Consider the following 7865-nt stretch of genomic DNA (forward strand, 5'->3'; position numbering starts at 1 on the left):
TTAAACTCTCAAGAAAGCAGAGGATTCATGTATAAGGCTGTTAATTAAATTAATAGCTTTTTAGACCTTGTGATACATTTTTCACAAAGGAAACCGAAATAAGTTGCTTTTACATCAGGAACTCCATTGGTTTGATCATTTCAAAGGGATTGGTGTTTTCTTTTGGGGTTTGGCAGCCACCAGGGGATTGATCAACATATCTCAAAGCAATTGAATGAGTTGCTGTGATTGGTAGAAACATACATAGGAAAAAGAGGACTTTACAGCTATGTAAATAGAGTTACTTAGTTTCCCCTTGGGGAATAAACAATGTTGTAATATGGGGACTGAAGCTAAATTTGGTGAGAAGTGTTCACAGACTCCAGCAAAAGGATTTTGCCTTCCCTTTCTCATTCTTTTTACTCTACACATATACACAATTTTAAAACACCTACTGAATGCTCAGGACTGTGTGCTGCACATAGAATCACAATCCCTGGCATCAGAAAGGGAAGAGAAAATGAATAGGCGAACACAACAGAATCAATGATAAACAATCTAAGGTAATATATAATTGAAGGGCTAAACCATGTGCAACAAAATATGTTAAAGAATGTTTCAATCCCATAGAGTTGTTTATTGTTGCTTAAGAATATCAGGCTCTTTTCAGGATTATGAAAAGTCAATTATGATTCTCATATTCATCATGATAGTCATAATTATGTAGATTCCATCCCATCATACCCTGTCTTTTTATGTTCTATAGAATTAAGTACAAATGTTTAGTGTGGCATCCAACATATACAGCTGAAGCTTTTTTAGGAGCATAGGGATCAAAAACCCAAGTCAAACTGATTTTGGCAAAAAAAGAAATTCTCCAGCTCATATAGCCAGTCTAGAGGTGGGGTTCTTTTCATGCATGGCTTGATCTAGGAGCTCAGTTCCTCCCAAGCTTTCGGTGAAGCTTTCTCCTGCAATGTCTTCTGTATCAGATTCTATATGGTAGGTCTTAGCAGCTTCAGGCTCACAGTGCCAGTGAACCAAGGGCACATGCTTTCTTCCCATGAGACCCAACAGAAGGTTCATTGCATCTCTTGACTCTGATTGGATCAAATCTCCATCCTGGAACCGATGACTATAGTCAGAAGGATGTGCTGCTGCTTGACCAGACCTTATTAACGTGGATTCCCTTGTACTGTATTGTGTTGTCTTTAGGACAGCAAAACGACATAGCTTAAACACATGGTTGCTCAGTTAGTGCTTATATGTCCAGCTTCATCTCTTGCTATTCTTTATTCAGCCCCCAGTATTCCAATGACAAGAAGTCCATTCCTGTTCCCTAGGAACCCTGAGCCTTTTTCAGAATTATAAGCTTGTGTTTATGTACTTCCCACTGCCTGTGATGTCATTTCCTCTCCTCAGAAAAGCTCTGTCTCACTATTCAAGTTCTGGTTCCTAGCTGAGCTGATGAAGAGTCCTCCAAGAAGTGTGGTAGAGAAACATACATCATGTATGTGGTAAAAGAACACACATCACATATTGGGTATAACACTCTCTTCAGTGAAAGGCGTCATCAGGTAGTTCCCATCTCCTGTCCGTGGCTGACCATCCCTCTTTCCTTACAGAAGGCAGATCAGATTGAAAGATTCAGTCCGCAGTTTGAGGGCCAGGCCAATGGGGGAGGTGACAGAGAGGAGCCAGGCCGGTTCTTCAGGTGTCTTGGTGAGTCAGAACAAGTCATTTGTGTAGGGCTAGATTCAGAAAAGCCTGAATCATCACAGAGGATGGAGATACTGGGTTGGAGTTTAGTGTCAAACAAGTCAGGCTGGGAGAAGCGAACAAGGGGCAATCTGAGACAGTCTCAGGGAGGATGAGTCAGGCTCTGAAGGGAATGTAGACCTGACAAGAAGAGGAAGGACATGCAGTTAGCAAGACCCTGTGGGAACTGGGCCATGAGAGAGCATTGCTTCAATTACTTTTCATCCACATGTGTTCCTGTGCTTATTTTCATTCTCTTGGTCTAAATGATCCTTACAGCTTCTGCTGGAATGTGTAAGGTAGTGTAACCTCAGAAGGGAGATGGATACCCAGAAAGGAAAGATGATACAATTGAATAATCCTCTTTATGACTGCAACTTAGTTTGAGACTTGGCCCTTCGTTGTAGATCTAAGCCATTTTTACATCCCACAGGAATGAAAACAAGTTAATTCCCATAGACTTGCAGAAGATGAGATAGTGGGTCTATTTTCCAGTGACTCAAATATAGCCCAAATTAGTTTTCATTGGAGGCCGTGTGGCCCTTTATGACCACAAACAGCAAGCATATGGCCCAGAAAGTGCTTCCCCCCCTCCCCTATGCAGTTACATTTCCGGTACACTCAGGGCTCAGAGCAGCCACAGCTGAAATTGGCACACAGCTACGGCTGGTTGTTTGCTTGTCCTTGTAAAATTGAGCATGACAAGCCAATGAGGGGTGGAGCTTTTCCTGTTGTAAACACATTGAGAATTCAAGAAAAGCCAAGTTGTAGATTTGAGAGTTTGATTTGTGAAGCTCATAACTATTCATTCATTTCTTAACCATAGTTCATTAAATTTAACAGTTGTGTGACTCCAAATTCACAGATGACAACCGCAACATATTTGGGGCAATAAATTACTAGCTGCTTTAAGAAATGGGACTGATTGAACAGTGTACTGTGGAGCAGTAATAGAAGCACTAAAATCTATCTTTCTACCTCGGAGGGGTTTGTTTTAAAGGTTTCGATTGCAACAATAAACATTCTTTTAATCCTGCGCCAAGCAAGCAAGTCCACTTACAGAGGCAAATCATTTACTCCTCTTGTAATAAAAAGTAATTTATGATACATGATATCGATTTACATTTATACTTTCTCTCTATGGCAGGGGCATAAGGCTGCCGGCTTGCTCTAGTGGAAAGTGCTTTACAATTATCTAATGTGTGAAACAAAAACACTGCCTGTATTTAAAAAATAAAAAGTTCTGAAAGTGGGAGCAGGGCTTGGAATGGGTCTGGGTTGGAAAGTTTAAATGGCACTGACGGATTCCCACTTAACATTTGCTTCATGTGCAAAATCAGTGATGTACGATTTTTATGACAATTATTGCATCTTTCATTTGATTTTATTTCTGTCATCATTGAGTCTTCTTTTCTTTTCCTTTACAACCTTATCCTCTCCCTAGAGGTGTCCAGACAGATCAGCTCACCTTGTCATCTAAGAACTTCAGAGAGCTGTAGGACTCCTGTGAAGATGGAAGTTATTACTGCAAGCTAACAACCACAACATCTGTTAACCACTGGATAAAATTAAGAGTTGGCGAGGGCCACTGGGTCTGAACAGATTATTTTCCTAGTAGGAGGGTTACCCTTCTGATTAACACCCTTGCAACCCGATTAACTTTGGGCATGATGTTTACAGAATTCCGTCACTGGCCTTGAAATGAGAATCTTACTTGCAGAGATTCCTCCAAGCCTGTTGTTTTACTTTTCCCTGGAACCTGAGACCCTCACAAAGGCAGCCTGGCCCACCTATTGTCTGAAAACAACAGGATCTTCCCAAGGATAGTATCCAAATGTGTAATCTATATGGGAAATCATTGATGGTGCTGGTGTGAATGAGAAGGACACAAACTCAAGAGTTCAGGAAATACCATATTTCTTTATTTCTCAGTTAGCAATTTAATTCTGACTTTAGGATGCACCATATCTTGGCTGGGCTATAACCTCAGCTCTCTGTGGGGCTCTCCCAGCTGTGGTTTTGCTAAGGCTCTAGGAGTCAGGATGAACCGCCTTTAGCCATCAGGCATCTGTCCCTACATTTTTCCAGCCTGAGTCATCAGTACATTAACCGATGACCTTGGTTTGACACTCGGCACACAAGAGACTGTGTCAAGGCTGTGAATTGTGGGCCTTGACTTCTCATAGGTTCTGCTACTTGTTCTTGAAAGTGCCAGGGACTAACTCATAGGTTCTAATAACTGAGGTACCACCCCTCTGCTCCCTCCAGCCTAGATAATCTGTTTTAGCTTTGGAAAAGTTTCCCTTTCTCCCTATTTCCATCAAAAGACATGCACAGAGACTTCTCTTTCCTCTTCCTTTGACCCAGGGGAATCTATTTTTATCCTGGGAAATCCTTCTCTCTTTTCATGTTTTCCTCACAAGTACCCCCAATGGGCTTTTGCTTCTGGAAACAGAAGTCAAGAAGGGAGGTTTCTATAGGCAGTCTTTGTTTCTTTCCCTGAAGGGGAAAAGAAAATAGAAAAATATATGGTGAAAATTATAAATTACTATCACAAGAAATCATCCTAGCGTTGACACATAGATGCATTCTCGGAAGCAGATACCTGATTGATTCATTTTTGCCCTGGAAAACAAAAACAAAAACAAAAACACACTAGACAAAATGACCTGCACATCTTATGCACTGATTTATTTATGAAGTTGTCACAGTTTCTAAGGTAAAAGAATGACTGAATTTAATATGTCAATGAGGAGAAAGTGAACAGAGGGTCAGCTTCCCAGAACACCTCCATCTGAATGTTCCATAGCATCACAAACTCAACATCTCCAAAGCAGAATGCCTCAACTTCTATCCCACTAACCTGTACCTTTATAATTCTTATCATCCACACTGTTGGAATTCCCTCCCTGCTCCCTAGTTTTGGCCAGTCTGCCCAGGCACACAAAATCAGTAGTTAAACTGAAGGGTTGTTACAGCTGCTCCAGATATATTCCCAGACTCCTTGCTATTCTTCTTATCCAGCTGGACTTGGGACTTCACGTTTGCTGGCACTCTGCTTGACCCTGCCAGTTTGGCCATCTTTAGCCTTCCTTTTGGCTTCTTGGACTTCAACTTGCCTTTTAATATCTGACTGTTGTTGTTTTTTATTTATTCATTTTAATATTTATTTTTGAGATGGAGGGGCGGGGGGGGGAAGTGAGAGAGAGGGAGACACAGAATCTGAAGCAGGCTTCAGGCTCTATGCTGACAACTTTAACTCAGGAACCACGAGATCATGACCTTAGCCAAAGTCAGATGCCTAACCAGCTGAGCCTCCCAGGCACGCCAATACTTGACTGTTCTATCTCTTTAATGGTTGACTGTTCTTGCCCCATACAATTTTGGAAGAAAACTCCCTCAACCAGTTAGGCTAACTTTGTAAGCTGCCCTCCCCTGATGAAAGATGAGCCAGACTTCTGGCTTCCAGAATCTGCTTGATTCCTTCCTTTTCTTCACCTCCTTGCATTGAGTTAACCTCGAAGCCCTCATTGAACTTATTGTGGATTCTCCTCTACCCTATAGGCACTGCTTTAATTTAAGCCTTCATCCACTTTTCCCTGGAATATTCAAACAGCTTCCGCATTCTCTGATGTTATGTTCCCCACACGGCAGCCAGAATGATTGTTCTAAAATGCAATGCTGATCATTCCTTTGCTTAAAACTCATCAGCAAATATTTGCAATCCCGGTATCTCGTCAGAAAAAAATTCATGAAACATTTCAAATATATTGATTTCGGCTTCAACACCAGAGAGGATAATTTAAGAGATCTGAACTAGGGCAATGGCATCAGTGTACTGCAAGAGCTCCTTGAACTCTGATGTGCAGCATCTTAGCATGGCCGTGCCAAGGCCACCATGGCCTGCCTCTACCAACATTTCTACCTCCTGCTCTGGGATTGCTCGAGGGTATCTCTTACCTTTCTCTTTCCTGGGGTCTATTGCAGTCTTGATGTTCATTGACATTACTGGACCACTGCAAAATACCAGCAAGTATTATCAAAGAGCAAGAGCTGTTTTTTTTTTTTTAAGGTCATTAAGGACCCTGGAGCTACAGTTTAAAGAATTCCTTTGCAATTGCTCACACTGTATTCAATGTATTCCTTTTCTAATTCCACCCTCAGTGCTATTTCTGTAGAGTACTAGACAAAATAATTCCTCACCCTACTTGGTATTTACACCTTTAAAGTATTTATAGACTGCTTTTATGTCCCCACTTAGTCATCACTTAACTATGCCATACGCATTTTGCTTCCACACTATTAATTTAGAAATCTATTCCTCCATAAGGTGATAACTTTTCCTGAATTATTCCATTCTCTTATGTGGTTCTTAAATTGTGTTTTTTTCTACTTTGAATAACTAAAATTTAAGCCCCTTGAAGATAGCAGTTATGACCTACAATTATGACTTCAGCCTCATTGACATCTCTCATGCTTGACCTTGAACTGGATACAATATAGGGAAGAGACAGAAGGGTGGATTTATCAAGACTCTTTAGGGACAGTAAGTTCTGATTTCCCTTTCTGTCCTCTTTTGTCATGTTAAGATGCTCATTACTCCTACCATTGGGTGTTTGAGGCATCAGTATTTCTCTGATTGAACTGTGAATAAGCCTATCAAGATCCATTATTCTTTGTTATGAATGAAAACCTAGAGAGAAAACGGAATACTTTGCATTGTTTTTATCTCTGGAAAAGGATTGATCACATCTTATAATTTGATGAGAATTTGCCAAAAACCCAAATGATGCTTCTATCAAGCAGTGCAAATTGTCATTCTGGATCTGTGTTACAAGAAGTTGTATTTGGCTACAGTCCAACGAAATGTACCAAAATGCAATTTCCAAGGCATTCATTCTGCACTGTGCCCTCCCTTTGATTCTGTGCATGTCCATGTAGTAGCTGGAAAATATTCATTAAGTTTCTGTTACTGAGTGAAATAATTCAGGGCCCACTTCAATACATTTTTGCTAATTGATAGACTTTCACCCTACCTATGGCCCACTCAAGCATCCAGTTCTGTTCTAATCACAGGTGTCAATGGAAAAGTAGAGGGGTAACCCTTGAGCCCAGCAACAGTGAAAGCCACAAACACCTAAATTTTAGAAAGAAAGCATGGTGATTCGTTGTTAGGCATATAATAAAGGAAAAAGCCCTGTCCCAGTGGAGGGGTGCATCAAGACCAAGCTAGTTTTTGAGAGCTAAGGAACATGGGTGAAGCATGGGCATCCAAAGAGACAAGAGAGAAGGAATACAGAGAGAAGAGCATGTTAAAGAACATTAAAAGCAGCAGGGATAACAAGCTGTGGAAATCATAAGCCTGTTATAGATGTTGAGATGCAAGGCATGGAAAGACAGAAAAGAGAATATGTCATTGGAAAGTGGGAACCAACCTAGCATCAACACTACCTTAGTGACCCCCAGAGCCAGCTGTGTGTGCTCATTAGCACAGTTAGTGTAGTTCTGCTATCTGGAGGAGCCATCACTGTGTCTATGGGATCATCGTAACAAGCGACCTCATTTTCCTGGAGCCCACACAATTTTTGCCTTTATCGGTAGCCATAGCTGCATGGAGTGCAGAGTAAATAATTCATAATCATAAAGAAGACCTAAACTCAAATCCAGCTAACATGGCCATTTCATTTTCTCTGTTTAGAAAGCCACAAATGTGTAGAGCACATTTTTAAATTAATTAATTAATTAATTAATTAATTTTGAAAGAGAGTAAGCAAAAGTAGGGAAGGGGCAGAGAGAGAGAGAATGAGAGGGGGAGAGAATCCCAAGCAGGCTCCAGTCTATCAGGCTCAAACCCACAAACCTTGAGATCATGACTTGGGCTGAAATCAAGAGCCAGATGCTCAACTGACTGAACTGCCAGGCTCCCCTAGAGTGCATTTTTAAAGGTTTCTGATTTAAGAATAGTTAGCGTGGACTCTCAAACAAGAAACACAAAATAGATAAGTACAAAATCTCGAAGCCATGAGACACCTGCAACCCTAAGCTGAAATGAATGAAGATGAGAGGCAGAGGGATGTAAGAAGACAGGGAAGTTAAATTTTGACCAGTTTTCACAACACTTCATGGTT

The 7865-nt window shown here is 40.9% G+C and overlaps 1 long non-coding RNA gene across 1 annotated transcript; it reads left to right on the plus strand.

Annotated features, from left to right (window-relative positions):
- Positions 1 to 1407: 1407 nt before the first annotated feature.
- On the plus strand, positions 1408 to 3566 carry LOC120226410. Its single transcript, XR_005527011.1, has 2 exons — positions 1408 to 1556; positions 3182 to 3566. It is a non-coding gene; the product is annotated as an uncharacterized LOC120226410 (long non-coding RNA).
- The last annotated feature ends 4299 nt before the right edge of the window (positions 3567 to 7865 follow it).

This window comes from Hyaena hyaena, unplaced genomic scaffold (genome assembly GCF_003009895.1).
Source record: "Hyaena hyaena isolate Hyena2069 unplaced genomic scaffold, ASM300989v1 scaffold_1682, whole genome shotgun sequence".
Lineage (NCBI taxonomy): Eukaryota > Metazoa > Chordata > Mammalia > Carnivora > Hyaenidae > Hyaena > Hyaena hyaena.